Source organism: Macaca nemestrina, chromosome 12 (assembly GCF_043159975.1).
Source record: "Macaca nemestrina isolate mMacNem1 chromosome 12, mMacNem.hap1, whole genome shotgun sequence".
In the NCBI taxonomy this organism is placed as follows: Eukaryota; Metazoa; Chordata; class Mammalia; order Primates; family Cercopithecidae; genus Macaca; species Macaca nemestrina.
This window is the reverse complement of record NC_092136.1, coordinates 115,637,004-115,656,129: the sequence shown is the minus strand read 5'-3', so window position 1 is coordinate 115,656,129 and position 19,126 is coordinate 115,637,004. Positions and strand designations below refer to the sequence as shown.

Below are 19,126 nucleotides of genomic sequence, written 5' to 3'. Positions count from 1 at the left end.
GGTAAGGGGAGTTCACCGTTCTTTGCACTGGTGCTAGGTCCTAAGCTAGCACTTTTTCACAAGTATTGTTTAGTTCCTTTGTCCTTCCTTATCTGCCCCTTCTCTAAGCTCCCACAGGACTTATCTATACCCCTCAGTAGGCCACTTAATCATAAACTATGGCACATAGTACCTGTCCTGCTGTTAAGCACTTAATCATATGCTGCCTTGTGATGTCTTCCATACCGTTAATGTGCAAGGTAGTGTGTTCATCATGTGGCCTTGTGCCTGTCTATATTGCCAGTGTCCCCAGGGCAGGGGCAATACAACTAATTTAGAGCAACGGATTGGCCAAAGCAGTTAAGAGCTGGCATGCCTCCTCCATCTCTCTCTGCCCCCATTATGGAGGGTTAAGAGACATGGGGGCTGGATGATGTAGCTGCACGATGGAGTAGGGTCTCCTGATCTGCATCTGACTTTGCATAAACAGTAAATAGCATCCACTGTGTCAAGGCACTGAGACTGGAAATTTGGGGATATATTTGTCACTGAAGCATATACCTTCACCTATACTGATAAATGAAGTTAGTTACTACTGCTAATCCCAGGCTTGCCACTAATTAGTAAATAGTCATTTCCCCACTCCTGGACCTCAGTTTCTTCATTTGTAAAAACAGCACATTAGACTATATGACAAAAATAATAACTACTATATATTTATATTTTATACTTGCTCTATTACAGGCAATGTGCCAAGTGATTTGTAAACATTAATACATTGAATCTGACATCTACTTTATGAGATAGATTTCATTGTCCCCTTAGAATGAGGAATCTGAATTGGGGTGGGACAGGGCAGGGGGTGTTAGGCAACTCTTCCAAAATCAAATAGCCACTAAGTAGTGGTCTGGAGTTTGAATGCAGGCGATGTGAACCTGGTGCCCCAAATTACAACCACTGTATTTTCTGATCACTCAAAATCTCTGAAGCATAACTCTTCTAGAACATCCAAATTGATCTGTAATTCTGTTTGTACACATATATTCCAAATAAAATTGTAAGGTATTTGAAAATGGGAGTGATGGGCTGCTGCTACTCATTAATATCCCCTCTTTCTGGCACCAGAGTCTAAAACAGGGTCAACATTAAGTAGATGTTTCATAATTTCTTCCTGAATTGAATTTTACAACCCTGAAGTCAACTCAGATAAATAGATCTCTTATTTTACAAATCTGACTCAAACAGCAGCATGGCACTAGGACTAAGACGATGAAAACCTACAGTCATTCAGCCTGACGATTTGACATGTGTCCTTCATTCCTTTGGCATACAATCAACATGCAACTGCTGTATAAAAAGCCCGATGTGGTAGGGGAATACCAGTCATAGCCTCTGCTCTCTGGGAAATTACAGGTCGGCCTATCAGTGAGTTTTACCTAAAGGCACCAAAGTGACACCTTAAGTCTCTAAAGTGAAGTGTACAAAGAATAATTGTCACCCACGTTATGTGAAGATGTATTGCTACACACAAGCAGTTGTGTGCTGGTAAATGTTGAACAACTGCCTCTCTATGGGGAAAACAAAAGCCCTGATGTATAGTGTTTGCCAATTTCTATGGTATAAATATTCATACTATGGCTGATTATAAGCTACCAATGTGATGTCACTGACCCCAGAGTTGGAAGAGAAATGTACAACTGGCTCTGGAGAAACCCATACCAGCAGGCTCCAGCACCCCATTGAGTACAACACATGATGGGCTTTTCCTGCCACCTCCATGGAAATACAAATCAGAGAACCCCTGGGAACTAGAGGAGTATAGATGAGCTCTAAGGGAGAACTGTCTCAGAGTTGAGGAATAGTAGACACTAAGGGTATATATGAAATTCTGTGAACAAAAGTTCTTGAAGGCAGAAAAAGAGAAGATTCTCACCTGTCTAGGCTGGTTTATGTCCAGGCCTGCCTGCAGGCAAATGGATGGGTCAGGTGACCTCTAAATGTCACATTAGCCTAAGGATTCTGTGATGCAGCAGAATTTGCTCCTAACTTTTTTCTGCCACTGGGACCACATCAGGCTTTCTATAGACGAAAGTCAATAGTACCAGTGCACCCTGTAGAATGCTATCCACAAACATCCCCTACAAAGTTGCTGACCTACTATTGAACAGGTTAATTGCAGCCAGTGGGGTGCTTGGGTGCCAGTGGGATTTCTAAGACTCTTGAGTCTACAACCCTGGAGAATGCAGACAAACAAATGGCAGCTCCTAACTCCTAAGGATGGCAAATGGGCCTGCATGGGCTGAGCCCTCTGGAAGGGTGCTCAGGCCCTCAGTGCACCTTGCCCTGCATGGCTGGCCAGCTCAGTCAATCACACTAACTCTACAGCTCTCCTGTCTAGCACACTACCCCTTCCTGCATATTCGTCATTCTCAAGGATTGCAACCGTGGTCCAGGGCTTCTCCTGGGAGTTAGCAGACAATGTCACAGACTCCTGGAATCTCACAGAGAGGGCAGGGCTCAGCCTGCCAAGGAGAAGAAAGGATGTGGATGGAAGCTGTTCATTTCCCATACACAAGAAGCTTTGAGAGAATGCAGACAAACCGTCCCTGAGACAGAGTTCTCTGAGGAACCACTGCCCCAACCAGGAGGGGCAGGCTATCAGGGAAGGGCTCTGGTGAGGCCTGCATCCAGCAGACTAAATGCATTCCAGAAACAATCTTAAAGGGCCCGGGGTCTACTTGTATTTCTAAGGGGTACAATTCCTACATGCAGGACTAATCATTCGGAGTTAACTGAGGAGCAAAAAGATGGGCTAATTTTGCGTGGGTTGAAACTCAGGCACAGGGTAACAAACAGAGCCCCGCCAAACGGCCTGGCAAGCATTATCATTGCAAGGGGCAGATGGAGAATTAGACACTCAAGTTCACCAGCAAGTTGCCTGTGAAGGCAGAATTAGGAAGCAGACACCTGATCCTTGGTTTACTGCTTACGCAGGCCCCAGTAAATAATACAAATGATGATCCATGGGAAGCACAGCTTTTCATGAAAAACCTGTGGGCTGCTCGGCAGTAAAAGGAAAGCTGGGCTCAGCACATGTCTGGCTTTCACTCGGATTCCCTCCCCTCTGCAATCAAAGGTTAGCACCTCACAGAGTCAAGTTTGCTTTTCTAAGTGTTGCTCATTCCCTTCCCCTGACCCTCTGTCCCCTCTAAACTCTCAACTTCTCCAACACCTGAGTTCTACCATTTATCCAACCATCCACCACTTGTGCGTCCAACCATCCATCCCTTACCCACAAATCCAGTGATTTAATTCCTGTTAATTAAAAGCCTGCTGTGACCCAGAATCTCTGCTAGGAACTGGGAAGGCTTTAGATTTAGTAGGGATTAAAAGCAGAAGCTTTGGAGTCATACAAACTGAGGTTCAAATACAACCTCTGCCACTTTCTAGCTATGTGGCCTTGAACCCATTACTTACCTCTCTAACCCCCAGTTTCCCTACTTGTAAACTGGGTATAGTAATAATACTCCCCATTTGGGATTATGTTGAATAGTATGTAAGATGCACAGGCACATAAAATAGTTTAGTGCTTAGAGACTAGCAGCTGCTTAATAGCTTGTTCTTAAATGCTTTGGAGAGAATGAGGTAACTACGGTACAGGCCCTGACCTCAGTGTGCTTATAGTCAAACTCCAGAGTCTGCTTGTCTGGTGGACTGGGGTCTGTGGGCTAGGGAAGTCAGATTGCTCACCCATTCATCTCTTATCCTGCTCCTCTACTCTCTTTCTCAGTTGCTTCACCCCTTTCACCCTCATTGGCTATGCTGGCTTTGTCAGTGTAGAATGAACTACGTTTCCCAGAACTCCCTCCATGTGGGTTTCCGGTTAGGCAGAACCATATGATGTTTTCCTGCAAGTATTGGAGGGCAGAAATGAAGCAGCAGTCATTGTTTTCACACTTAGTAGTTTTGAGTGGGAGCTGTGTTAGCTTACACATGTCTCTTCTACTATCATCTCTCTTTGGTGCTGGGCACCTGCTGGACATGTAACTGCTCCACCTTCCCCTGAACTCTTCTTCAGCTTCTCTGACTCTTGGGCCAGGTGTGTCTTTAGCTCTACGATGAAAGGCACTACCTTCCCCTGCAGTCTACCTATTTTGTCAAAGCTGGAGGCAGTGAGAACTGGCACAGACCCATCGGCACTCATGGGTTCCAGCTTTTCTTGGAGTTGAGCTCATCCTTGCTGTCCCAAGACAGGAGATAGATCTTTCTTCTGTTCTTGACTGCCTGCCCCATGGACTGTTGGCTCCAGCATCAGATGAAAGATAGCAGCCCCTCACAGACTGTTTAAGAAGCTCCCACAATTGTGTAAGGTCCAATTCCTATGACAAATCACTTAGGCAGTCAGGTGGGTAGGTAGATAGGTAGGTAGGTAGATACACAGATAGAGACATGGCTAGATATAAATATATATGGATGTATGTATAATGTATGTGTCTGTGTGTATATATACATATGCATATGTTTATGTATCTTCAAAAATCTTTGTTCACACATGTGTCAACCATTACATGTCTCTCCTCCCCTAGGGGTGGGGAATATCTTTAGACTGTCTCCTAAGATCGCATGGAGGGACTTAGGGAAAAATGCTGCTTATTACCTTCCCCTCTCCACTGCTCCCCACCACCCCCCCCCCAATACATCTTGGTACTCCTACTCTGGAACTGCTTTGATGACCTCTGCATCTTACGTCTTCCTTTGTCCTGCATAGAAAGGACAATGACGGAATCAGATCTTCAAATGACTAGCAATTCCCAGTGCTGGTCAAGAGATCACCATTCACAGGAGAAGGCAGGGGACCTCTCAAATGCTGCTCTCTCTGGCTCTTGGCCCTCCTCTCGTTTTGTTCTCCCCTTCTCCCCCTTGTTGATCTCATCTCTCCCAGCTTGCACATATCTATCTCCTGATCCAGGCTCTTGCTAGAGTTTACAATTTTTATTAGTGGAACTTTTTACTTATCTCCCAATCTCACATCCAAGTCAGATTATCTTTGTGACAGCCTTCTTTCTGTTCTGTTCAAGGCTCCGCCCATGGCACCAGTCTCCAGAGCTAACAACATTGGTGCCATCTTTGACACCCCCCTTCATGAGTGCCCCCTAATACACATGCATCGGATCCTGTCAGCTGCCTGTGGTCCTTCATGTTCATCTTCCTTCCCAATGTATCTCTCAGAGTGTTGTGCCAGACCCCTCTCAACTCCAGTAGGGATGACACCATGTTTGAGAGGCCAAAAGAAGAGACCCGTAGCCAGTGAATGAGACAAGGGGTTTATTGTGGACACTTACATGCAGTCCAGTGGTGGCAGGCTGGACAGGAGAAGTGCTACTATTTGTAGAAAGCATGCAGTTTATATAGTATTTTCACTTAGCACCTTCCCCCCAGAAACTTACACCTGACGACCTTTGTTTAACCCAAAACAAACAGCCTCAATCCTCTGTACGGTCTACATTCCATGAGATGGGCTGGGGTTTCAGATGCTCCTCATAGATAAGGAATGAATCTCCAGGTTGGTCACGCCCAGATTCTTCAGTACAGAACTCCAAACACACATTCTTCTTAGACCACAGGGTCATTCTCAGGGTTTGCCTAAGTTAGTTATTGCTGTCAGATGCATCTGCCATTCACAGAGGCACTTCTTCCTCCGCCATCCACTGCTCAACCCCAGGTTCAGCTCTTCCTTCCAGCTCTTGTGTTTTATTTCAACAGCTAACTGGTCTCCTTGATTCCTGTATCTCTCCATTCTTGTCCTTTGTATACCCTCCTGCCAATTTAGTCCTCCCGAAAGGCAACGCTGATCTTTTTCCTCTGCTCAAAACTTTTTATTCTCTCCCCAATTCTTATTGAATCATTTAAAAACTCCTCATGTTAGCATTCAAGGCCTTACACAATTTGGCTCCTACCTGCCCTCCAGCCTCATTTTACATTGCTCCTCAATGTGAGCCCAGTACTTCCACCCAGCTGGACTGTCTGCAGTACCTTGAAATGATCTACATTTTCCCACCTCCCAGCCTTTGCTCAGACCCTGGCCCCCACCACTCTCAAGTTTCCTTTCTTTGCCTATAAAATCTGACCCATTTTTCAAAGTGCATCTCAATTGCCACCTCCTCCAAGAAATCTTTTCTGACCTCCCATGTTGGCCCCCATAACATTTTGTCCTTCTCCAGTGGTACTCACCTCAACCTCTCTGCTTATTATCCATGTCCTTGTCTCATCACTCTGTACATGTTCATAAACTCTTTGACAGCCAGAATCATTTTGTATCCCCACAATGCCCAGGACAGTCACTTGCACATAAATACTTGTTAATTCAACCAAGCTGCTTCCCCCACCAACCCTATTCCCATTCAATCTCGCTTCATGTGTCAAGGTTGTTGATTTTATTACCAGGAAATCATCTGCATATTCCTGCCTGCTTTGCTCACCATGCTTGATATCTCAGATTTAGAGGTAAGTTAGACTTTAGACTGGCTTTTAAATATCCCCAGCTGATTCTACTACTGCAGCTGATGCCTGTAACATTTATTTATAACTTTGCAAAATTGGCTAGTGGTTAAAATATATAAACCCAAAGGGGGCTCGTGCATTTCCAATACATTAAGGTATATTTAAAACATGCTGTGTTTTATCGAGGCTTTAAAATACACATTACCACAGGAGCAGGGAGGACGGGAGCAGGGTAATTGGCTAATGAGAATTCTGAACAGTGACTGGAAATATGGCAGAACTGCCCTTTGAGAACTGTGCTCGCACCTATTAATGAACTTTATCCACGGCTCTAAAACACAGCCCTGTGTTTCAAACACAAACCCAGGAGGCTCTGCGGCATGGATGCTGTTGCATTAATTCACACCTAGTTACGGTGACTGGCACCAGCCTTCAACACTGGTCAGAAGAAAGCTGCTGCAAAGCCCGAGAATAATTACTAAGCCTGGATGTATTTGATACCAGGTGCCAGGTGTTAATACGGAAGGACTTGTTTTTCTAACTTGAAGCATGTGCACGTACCAGGAGGAGGAGGACAGGGGTGCGTGTAATTGTTGGGATGTTCACAGTCATAACTGCATACTGCGCACATGTTCATGTTCTGCCATTTAGGAAGGGCCATGACATAGGAGAAAAGGGAATTACATAGAAAACCCAGTGACCTTCAGGCCTGGACAGGAATCCAGATTCCAGACAGGGTCTCCCATAATTCAGGGCCCTGCAATGAATACTCACAGTGAGAGTAGTCCAAGTCTAAGCCCATGAAGACTGTGAAGACTTCACTGTTGATCTCATGTCCTAAAAAACAGCCATTCTCTTTATAATGGGAAGGGAGAGGCAGCTTCCCACGGAGCCTCTACATGTTGTTTATCCAGAGAAGGAATATCAAGCTAAATTGTGTAGCTGCAGTTGTCTTATTTGGAGCTGTTTGTTCTGCTTGCAATGACTTCTTTAAGCGCCCTCCCGCATCTATATGGGTAGGCTGCTGAACGCCTGTTTGTACATCTGCCTTGCACTTTGGCGGCAGATAATTACATTGGGGCAGGCACCTGGGCCAATTTGCTTAACTGATTTTCATTGTTGCAACTCCTATCTCTCTGCTGATGACTCCCAACCCTTTCTCCAGCCCATTTCTCTCCCTAAAGGGTTGGGCTTATATATTCCATCGTCCACTGGATGGACCCGTCTACCTGAACGTCCCACAGACACCTCATGCAACAAGTCCAAACATAACTTATCCTTCTCCCATACCTCCCAAATCTAGACACCTAGTTCTGGTGACTTTACCTCCAAATATATTAAAATTCATTCCCTCCTTCTCCAACTCCCATTTTAGACTCGTGGTCCAGACTCCTGCAACAGCCTCCCAGCTGACCTCCCTGCCTCAAGCTTTGTCTCCACGTGGATTTAGCATACTTGAATCTGAAACACAAGGTGGCTCTCCTTGAGTTGTTGTAACATGGATGCTTAAACTCCTTCCCCTCCTCAATGCGCCCCTAGCACTTACAAGCCCTTCTTCAGGCTTCAGCCTGTTTCTCCATCTCCATCTCCATTGGTGCTTCAGGCTCCAATAACACTGATTACTTGCACTTCTCAGCAGATGCAGCTCCCTATTTCCTTGTTAGTCCTTCTCACCTTCTCCACTTTACTAATTCCATCTCAGCCTTTAAGATTCCACTCAGTGATCACCTGCTAGGAGCCTTACCTGATTCCGTGCCTCCAGAGATTGGCTGAGGCCCCTTTTCTGTGCACCTGTGATAGTCTAGACACACCTCTATCACTGCACTGAGCACACTGTAATTCAATGATATTTTTAGGCTTGTTTGACCCAATAGACTGTCGGTAACTTCGCAATAAAAGACTATACATATTTCTTTCCTCTTTGTACCTCCAACCTTTGATAAAATATTTTAGAGTGAGTGTATGAACAAGTGAATGAATGATTAATTGTGCCATAGGTCTAAGAGAGGAAAAGGAGAATATGTCAATGAATAGGAATTTTAGAGGCCACTGGGCTCCCTGAATCTTGAAATTGTATTCTGGTGAGGAGACAATGTTCTTGAAACTTGCTTTCTGTGGTGATCCTGGAACCTGCCACTTCTGACCACATAAAAATTAGCCAGTTCATCTTAAAGCCTCTAAGGGGTACTTGTTCAGTACCAGCTGCTAGTCAAGTTGAGCAGTGTCTCCCGTCTCTATTACGATGCAGGGAGGTGGAGACAGGAGAGGTACTGGGGCAAGACAACACAGGCTCCATCACTAATTCTGCCACATGTCCTTTGGAAAGCTATGTGACCTCTCTGTGTCTCAGTTGGAGAATTATTCCTGCTACCCAGGCCTGTCGTGGGAATTGGGTTGACGGATGAAGCGCTTAGAATAGTGCTTGACACCCAGTAAATATTTAACAAATGGCAGCTGTTATTCACAGTAGACAACAATTCTAAAAGTTAGCGGCTCTTCCTCCTGTTAGTTGTATGTCCTTAAATCAGGATTTCTCAAGCTCTGCCTTATGGTCATTTTAGGCTGGATAATTCTTTGTCATTGGAGACTGTCCTGTACATTGCAAGATATATAGCAGCACCCCTGGCCTCTACTAACTAGAGGCCAGTAGCACTCACTCCCCTACCCCAGTTGTGATGACAAAAGAGTCTCCAGACACTGCCCAGTGTCCGCCTCCTGTAGAAAACTGCCTCCAGTTGAACTTTCCTTAGAGAAGGGGGTAACTTCTTATTGTTTTGGCTTTGTCATCTGTAAAATGGGGAAAATAGTATAGTTTCCTGACTGACACTTAAAAGCATTATTTGAATGAGGTGTTGATAATGGATATGGTATTGTTTTGAAAACTTCAAAGCGCTTTTCAAATATAAAAGAACTATTTTGACAGACTTCACCAACTTCAGTTTTTAACAGAAAAGCCAATATAGCACCTTTGAGCTACCATCCCTCCCCAGATTCTCCCATGGGGCCAATCTGCTTTTGAAGGTCAGGCAGAGGACTGGAATGGGAGATTGTTTCACCAGCATGATTGTGGTGGTGGCTGCCACAGAGGACCACAGATGAACACCAGTCTTGCACAGTCATGGACATAAGACCACAGTGGTATCTGCACTGGGCTGCAAAGTAGCATTCTAGAATTCTCCCTGGTATGCAGGCGGCTGTTGACCCTGGCAGATTTGGAGGCCTGGGCACCTCCTACCGCTCCAGAAGTCATGGTTTCCTCATCCCACACTGCTGTTGCTAAAGTTTACACTGGCAGTAACAACAAGTCAAGTCATTATTTTCACCTCAATTTAATTAAGATCACAGTACAAGGACCACAAGCAACCAAAACTTCAGAGCATCTACCAAGGATTTGCAAAGTTCAGTGCTCAAGTCCCATTGCCCCAGTGGCATTGGTGAGATCTTTATCCAGCAAGAAGTTCCTGAACCTGGTATGTGGTGAGAAGAGAATGCACCAAATATTTTGCACAACGGATGCAACCAAAGTCACATGATTCTCCCTTTATCTTCCCTTTTCAGGAAGCTTATCAACAAGAAGATATTACAGGACAGACACTTTTAGGCAAGTACCCCCAAGAGATAAGTGTTCACATCATAACCCATCTTTAGAGGGGCTCCTGCCCTAACAATGATCTCTGTTAGGTTATTCTTAAATGCTTAACCATCATTCCCAGTATATATCACTGGACAAGTATACTACTAGCCTGTGCTGGGCAGCCAGAAGCTTTGGGTCAAGCCCAGGTGACTAGCTCAGGCTGCTTTTGTCCTGGTATGCTTCATTTTTATGCTTTCAGTATCCCTTCCTTCAGCTTGACTTTGCACAGGACCATTCCATACACCTTCAAACTCCTCAACTTTGAATCTTAGAGAGCTTGGGGTCTCTATTTCCTTTCCTTTTCTTTCTTTTTTTTTTTTTTTTTTTTTTTGAGATGGAGTCTCGCTCTGTCACCCAGGCTGGAGTGCAGTGGCGCGATCTCAGCTCACTGCAAGCTCCACCTCCCAGGTTCATGCCATTCTCCTGCCGCAGCCTCCCGAGTAGCTGGGACTACAGGCACCCACCACCACACCTGGATAATTTTTTGTTTTAGTGGAGATGGGGTTTCACTGTGTTAGCCAGGATGGTCTAGACCTCCTGACCTCGTGATCTGCCCACCTCGACCTCCCAAAGTGTTGGGATTACAGGTGTGAGCCACCATGCCCAGTCTATTTCTTTCTTTTCAGGAGACCCTGGGGTCTTAAAAAAACTGGCTCAGCTGAGTGCAGTGTCTCACAACTATTACCCCAGTATTTGGAGAGGCTGAGGCAAAAGGATTGCTTGAACTCAGGAGTTCAAGACCAGCCTGGGCAAAATGGCAAAACCTCATCTCCACAAAAAGTACAAAAATTAGCCACGCATGGTGGCACATGCCTGCAGTCCCAGCTACTTGGGAGGCTGAGGTGGGAGGATCACTTGAACCCAAGAGGCAGAGGTTGCACTGAGCCGAGATCATACCACTGCACTCTAGCCTGGATGATAGAGTTAGACTCTGTCTAAAAAATAAAGAATAAAAAATAAATTGTCCCAGTTTCTCTCTAGAGATCTGCATACAGAGTCAGCTTTTATCAAGCCTATAACACCAAAAATGTGCTATGCACTTCAAGAACAATTTTTTTGTGTTACATTTGCAGAATCATGCAAATAATTCCACCCAAGTTTTCTTTATTGATTAATAGACTGGGAAGTGGCCCACATAATTTCTAAACTCCTCCCTCATCCCACATTCCTCCTGTAAGATAGTTCCACAATTAGCTTGAGGATGCCACTGTTCATATCCAGAGATGGCACCATCAGAACTGGAAAAAGCACTTTTAACCAGGCAGGTAATCACTTTGGGCCTCAGTTTTCCTGTCTGTAAAATAAGAACAACAACCCCAAGCCTGCTTGTTAGCATGGGAAACAGAGGAAGATGGCTCACTTAAATAGAACCAGGAAAATATTTGCAAAAAGCAAGGCCAGATGGGCCGTAAAAACCTTTTGGGGGGTCTCTAGATGCAGATGCAAAGACCGAAAAGTGCAAGACAGGGAACTGATAACAACTCTAGGTAACTCAGCTTTTTAATGAGGTAAACCTTCAGACAGCAGCAGAAACACTTTCACCCACAAGCCAGAGGCCTGAAATGCAGTGATGCAGCCTCCAATATTCTCATTTGGTAGTAACAGGGGTACAGTAAGGCCTTCCTGCTCTGTGCAGCATCATCCATTAGAAAACAAAAAAAGGTACAGTAAGTGCCACTGAGCTCCTCCATTAATTGCTAAGTAAGGGGGAAAAAAGAGAAGAATAAAGTGCTTTTACCTGCTTGGCTGGCTAATTAAAAGCTGCCTGAAGCCCTGCTAACCTTTTCCATTATGGCAGTGTTCATTATAAAGCCAGAAAGAATTAACTACACCGCATTATCAGATATCGGAAAATATTAATAGCAAAAGTGAGAAAGGGAAAGAAGGAATTTTGGGCGAGTTAATTAAACCACACGTCCTCAATGACTTATTAAGTGACTGGTCGAGCTTCCTGGAGCTTGGTGAGTCCCAGAGAGCAAGGCGATGTGTTCCTGCTCCTCAGGAAATGAGTTTCCAGCCCGTGGAACTATTTTTTTTTCTTCCTCTGTTTCAAATTTTTATTTCTTTCTTTCTGTCTTTCCAAATATTGCCAAGCGAGTTAAGTCCTGAATTGGGACCATCTTGGAGCCAACAGAAACAGGAGCTCACTGAGAGCTCTTAAAGGTCACTACTGAGGGATTGCTTTGGCAGTGAGTTCTCTCTATTGTTCAGCAAAATCCTTTTAGTTTTGCAACTGAACAGGTGAGAACATTTTATAATGAGGTCCCTTTGCTACTTTTGTAACCAAAGCCCACGAAGGAGTTCATGACAGGCCTGCCACCCCTATCACATTCCCTTCAACAAGGCCTCGTACAACAGTCTGGCACAGGGCATTACACTGGGATTTGCCCTTAGGGCCTTGAGAGCTGTTTGGAGTAAGCACAGTATCGACTCTCCACCTACAAAAGTGGTTAGGGCGCTGCTGCAGCTTCAGGAAGGCCAATGGAGTAAGGACTACTGTACTGGTAAATATTAGGGTAACTGAGATGAGCTCCTCGGCAATACTTTCAAGAGCTTAGTACAAATAAGCCATACTCACAACTCTGTCCTACATCAACTCTTTGCGTGAGTTTAACTGTGACCACAGGATGGATAAGATAAAGTGGGGAAGAAATAACATCTTCGATGGTGGAGGGAACAAGAGAAAGAATATAAGCATTTTCATTTAGCAAAAAGCAAAATTGATGATGAAGAAAATGTAGTATTGATTTCTTTTTTCTTCCTGCTGGCACTGGAACTTTAAATGAAGTCATAGAGCAATTGAGACTCTAACTTTGATTGGTTGTGTTTCAGCCTAATTTCATTTTAAGAGTCTAGTCTGCATGATTGGTGGTGACATGCGGAGGTTTCTCCTTAGGCAGAATAAAGTTATCAATTTTCCAACATGCCATCATGACGATGAGACATTGCTCCAGAGAGCTCCCACTCTGCACTTGTCATTGAGTTTCTTCCCTGGGCCATACTGTGACCCCAATAACAACTCTGCTCAGAAACTCAATGAGCAGTGCCACTTGCCCAAAGAGGAGCTTTCCAGTAAATGGGTGTGAGTGATGGTGTATCAAGCCATAGCCTACAAGGATTTAGTGGGGACAGGAAAGCTTTGGCTGGCATGTGGAAGAATGCCAAAATTGTTGCAGGGGCAGGGAGGGGAGGTTGGGCAGAATGGATAAAGTCATTAAAATGGATCCAATGGTCATGTCTCTTCCTACCATTGTCAAAAGCTATGTTTGCACACATAGCTTCTTGCATTTTGCCAGTCCACTCTCTCCGTTCTGCAGTCCGTGGGGGTACAACAGTCAGTGCAACAGAGCTTTCCCCTTGTGAGTTATGCATGTAAAACAAAGCATTTAGAATAGTACCTGGCATTTAGTAAGCACTCAATAAATGTTATTGATTCTTCAGCATCTTGCATCTTTATCTGGAACTTCTTGTGGGCTTTCAGTTCTTCAGATTTCCTGAAAGGAGAAATCTAGAGATAACATTGAGGAGGATATGAACATCAAATGTTGAATAATTCTTTAGAGATTGATTGCCACATTGAATGCCAAAAGCTTTTTTCCATATTTGGCAAAATTCTTAACCTTCTGTTTTTTAATCTATCCTTCTGGGGGTTGGGAGAGAGATAAGAATCAGCGTTTTGTGTTTTTTCCAGACTTGAGACCAAGGCTAAAGTCGGACAAGTTGCTTCCGGGAGTCAAACCTCTCTGCAGGGGTTCTGACTACTCTCTCTTTTCTTAGGGATAAACACAAACGGTGGGCTTCTTTGCCCAAAGCCCAAGAGGCATGCTTTGAGTTTGGACCATGTAACAAAAACCTTTGGAATTCAGTGACTGGGAACTTGAAAAGAAGTAGAAAAAAAGTTGGCCACAGGCCCTCTGTGTAGAAGGTCAGGCTTCCAAATATATTGTGCATGTTACCACTTCCTTATCTTGGCTTAATCTCTGCCAACTCTTTATTCCTCCTTGTATTCGTCTTCCAAGTACCGTCTTCCAAGCAAATCCCAGTTCAAGGTCCACCACCCTAAAAAGTCTTCTTTGAGTAGGCCCAGTCCTTGTTGACTTTTTCTCCTCTTAACTTCCTTAGTGTTATCTGAACTTCTCACATTTACCGCCCTGGATTATTCAGTCTATCACTCTCTTTATCCTAGAGAGTTTGACAGCCTCATGATGTAAACCTCTTCTCTGGTTCTGTTGGGCTCTGGAATGGTCATTAAAAAGTACCCCTCTGGTTGGGTCCATTGAGCTTTTGTTGTATTTTGTTCTTGTCCATATTACAGCAGGGATTGTATAGCATTTTAGTGAGTCACCCAGGTTGGTGTCCATTCTATTTGTGAGCATCTGGAAGGAAAGCATCATGTATTTATCTTTATATATTTATCATGCCAAGAACAAGCACATTCAATACATGTTTGTCGGGTCAATTTGAATTGAATTGAACTGCACTTACTTTATATCTACACAGGACCTAACCTGGTACTAGGCAGTCTGGACACTCACTGAATATTTGCAGCTGAGTCTGAATTAACTCCCCTATAAACTCCTCTCAGTCCCCTAGGATTATGCTGATGTTTCATGACTGCATAGTGAAGAAGTACGTGGTTTGCTGGGCTCCAATAAGCTTGCTCACCTAAGCATTCTGGCCACAAAACAGACAACCCTAAGAGCCCAGTGCTCTCCATTTCCCCTTTTGTCTCTGTAACTCAATTTACCTCTATATTCCAGGGAACCATGTAACTAGAAAGACACTAAAGATAAGTTTTGAAGGTCATGCCTAGGTTTCCAGGCATTCTATATGTAAGAGAATTTTCCCCAAATGCCTCACAATCCATGCAAAACATGAAAATAATCTATATATGCCACATTGTAAGTACAGTAGGTACTATCAACTTAATTTGTGACTTTGGATGAGCTATTAACCCTTCTGAGCCTCGTGTCTCTTCTTATGGGTTTATGGGGTTAAATCAGATCCTGGGTCCCTTCTACTCTAACAGTCATTTCTAATTCCCTTCTCTCTTGCCCTCTTCCAACTATTTTTGATGAATGAATACATATCAATATATTTTTAAATTTACTTTCTCAGGTCTCCATACAATATGACTAGTCCAGAATTTGCCCCCTGTGTGACCAGTGCTGGACAGTGGAGTAAATCAGCTCAGGGGCTTCTGGGCAAAAAAGGAAACAAAACAAACAAACAAAACAAAAAACTACTTTCCAAGATAAAACGGACAGAACCCAGCTTGAAGGAGGACCTGTTAGGCATCTAATGATAATGAGATGGTGAACATGAGGACCAAAACAACCCACCAAGGATGGTGGCGTGCCTGACTCCTCTGTGACAGCATAGAGCCATGGGGCCATCACACTTAAGGAATCATTAATGTCTTCATGGGTTTAAACTAGTATTAGGCAGGAATTATGTTAACTGCCTCCAAAAGCACCTCTGAAATACCCTTTCCAATTTCTAGTCAAGTGGGTTCATCAGATCATTTGCTTTATTCTCCTGGATCCGCTCCATGAGTCTAACCCCAACTTGACAAAACTCACAGGAATACACACACACACACACACACACACACACAAAATTTGTAAAGTGCTTTCTATTCTACAAGTTTCCATGTTGTTCAAAAGTTATCACATTTTTGTTCAAAAGTTATCACATGTTGTTCAAAAGTTATCACATTTGATCCTTCTATCAACCCTGTAAGATGTGTACTATAATTTCCCTTTTCATACCTGAGGAAACTCAAAGCAAGTTCCAATCACTTTACTAACTCCAAATACAATACACTCACACAACTCAATGACAAGTCAAGTCAGCATTCTACACCCCTCAACTTCAACAAAGCACCCCTGTCCCTTCCCCATCCTGGGGTCCAGGCAGAGAGTGAGTCTTCATAATCTCAGAGAAAGCTCAGAAGCCCATAAAGCTCCTTTAGGAGAACCATGTCAGAGATGATGCTTCTCCTGACCCTCGGTGCTCAGCAACCCTCAGTGGAGAGGGGTCAAAGACTGTCCCCCAGCCTGGGCCCGGAGAACCGGTAATTAATAGATGATCATGGAGCTAGACAAATGCAGACTGACAGCAGGCTTACCTTCCTTATAAACTGTGCCTTGGCTAACATTAGTTCTACAGCAAAACCCGGGCTTTGTTGACATGTCGTTTCTTTTCATTAATAAATAAGTGCCTGAAACAATTACACTTTAGGAAACTAACCTTATTTTTCTCTTTCTCTCTAAAAGGTACCAAAAATTAAAAGCAAGGATGCTTAAATCAACTGCAGTGCTTCTGGGCAGATGTGCCTAAATGCAATCCATCTAAGAGGAAAGAGTTTTTGAGGAAAGGGTGATCACTGGGCCTCTACATGCCACCTCTTGGAAGGCCCACCAGTGGGACAAGGATAGAACACACAGTTTGGCCATGTGACCCTGGCTGTCTGCACACCTCGGGATCCCACCACCCAACGGACATACATCTCCTGGAGCTACAGGTACAAGTCATTTTTTAAAAATTAATATAGTATAATGAAAAGATCGTGATGCTTTGAAATCAAGCAGTCCTGATTCTGAGTCTGGATTCCGCCTGTTAACTCTGTTTTGCAAAAATTATTTAACCATTCTGAATTATTCATCTATTGTTGAATAACAAAGTACTCCAAAACTTAGCAGCTTAAAATAATATGCATGTATTACCTTCCAGTTTCCGTGGGTCAGGAATCTAGATGCAGCTTAGCTGGGTGCTCTGCTGACAATCCAGAAGTGAGCTGGGGCTGCAGTCTCATCTCAAGACTTGACTGAGCTCACTCATGTGGTTACTGGGTGAGATTCAGTCCCCCTCAGTTGCTTGCCATACAGGCCTTTCCATCAGGCAGCTCACACCATGGCAGCAAGCTTCCAGAAGAAGCAGCCAACAAGAGAACAAGTTGGAAGTTACAGTCTTTTTATAACCTAATATCGGAAGTGCCATCCCACCACTCTTGTTGTATTCTGTTCATTAGAAGTAAGTCACTAGGTCTTGGACACACTCCAGGAGAGGGGATTACCCAAGGACATGAAAGCCAGGTGGCTGGATCATTGGGAGCCATGTTCTAGCTGCTTGCCTACCATGACTGCTGAACCATGCTCTTCAACTATAAGTGAGCATTATAGCAACTACCTCAAAGGGTGGAGAAGGAACCAAATGAGACAGTGTGAAGGCGAGTGCCTGGAAGAGTATATGGCACATAGGAGATGGCTGATAAAAGATAACTGCCCTCCCCTCCTCCTCCTGCTATGGAACCCTGATAAGTTCAGTGGTTCACTTTCAACAATGAAGGAAAGGGATGTGAGCAAGCAAGTCAGAGGATCTCAGAGACCAAAAATGTTGGCAAGGGGAGCATTTGAGTTCTCTGGACAGAGTCAAAGGTCAACCTTGTGCCCTGAGGCACAAGGTTGGAGGGAGTCCTAGGAAGGAGGCAAGAACCTAAAGCCAGCCTGGATTATCATGAGGGTATGAACGAGGACTGAGCTAAGGGCAAGGAGCCTCCTCTGCTTGGTGTGACCCAGGACCCCTGGCTCCCCAGCACAGGCCAGTCCTCCAGCCTCCCCAGTGGCCTCTGACAGCCCTGTGCACATTTCAGAAGGGCTGCATAATCATTTACGGATGTCCCTTCTTCCCCCAAGGTCAGTAGGCTGTGGAACTGGCTCTGAGCATTGATCACTCTCACTTTCCTTTTCTAATTCTCACCAGTTCATTAAAGATTGACCTTCCGGGCTTCTACAGCTACTGTGGATGTCCAGCCAGAGAGACCATTATATTTTAAAGGCTGTTAAACTGTCCAATGATATTTTAGCTTTTTTTATATATTTGATAGCAAATCATCAATCACTTTTGTAAACTTCCAAGTAAAAACGAGGAAGAAAAAGATGGAGAATTATATGAAATTATAGTGGAATGAAGCAGTTAAATTTCTCTCTATCAGTTGAGGCGAGGCGAGGTGAGGTGAGATGATGGTCAATTATCTTTTTCCACTCACTGATGGATCGCCAGCACCATTGAGGCTGTCAGCACCTGACTCATGACAAGCAGAGGGGGGCGTCAACATGACAAGAGAACTGGGAACACGGACCAGCTTTGCAGATGGAGCTGGGGCTTCTCCAACCCAAACCTGAATGCACTGGCCAGGAATATTAGCATGGGTCCTGACCATGTCCTAGGATACCCCCTTTCCCTTCTGACCACTGCCCCTATGACAGCAGCCCCCTCCCCCATTGTACTCCGAGAACGGCAGCGTCAGTCCCCAGTACCATGCTGGTCTCCACCAATCTGTCCAAGACTGACCTCATTATACTCTCACATGCCTTATCTGAGTTAATGGCACCATCATTCACCCATGCTATTTTACTAGAAACTGCATCGTTGTTGTCCCAAACACCTCCTCTTTCCTTGCCTCCCCCACCCATTAGTTTGTCTCTGAGTCTGCTATATTGTCTAATGCAATTATTTGTCACCTCTGCCACTTCCTCACCACCCCCATCTGCTGTTGCCTCACTCCAGGCATGTCCACTCTTTCTCTAATCAATTGAAAAAGTCTCTTAACTGGTTTCCATAGGTTTAGTGTCCACACACATACATAAGCAGTCATGCACGCACATTCACACACTTATATACACATTCACACTTAATCATACTGACTCACCCTCAGCCATACACACCCACATACACTCACATGTACACTTGCATAGTCACACACACCCACTCACGCACACTCACACATACACACTTGCTCCCATTCACACAGATACACACATACACTTACACATATACTCACATACTCTCACACTCTCATGCACGTCTCCATGCACCTTTCCAAGCTCATTTTGCTTCTTAAGGCATAGGGTCTGTTCGTGATTGCATGTCTTCCCTGCTCAGACTGCAGCAGCTCCCTCTTGCTCAGAGATGAAGCTAAGACCCCCCGACCTGGTACATCTGCTGCAC

General features: G+C 44.4%; 1 long non-coding RNA gene across 2 annotated transcripts in view; it reads right to left on the bottom strand.

Moving 5' to 3' along the window:
• The window catches only part of LOC105476452 (uncharacterized), a 201,746-nt gene that overhangs the window by 112,351 nt on the left and 70,269 nt on the right, over nt 1-19,126 (bottom strand). For both annotated transcript variants that reach the window (XR_011611088.1, XR_011611089.1), the window contains exon 3: nt 13,513-14,490. This is a non-coding gene — a long non-coding RNA (uncharacterized lncRNA). The remainder of the gene's footprint in view (nt 1-13,512; nt 14,491-19,126) is intronic.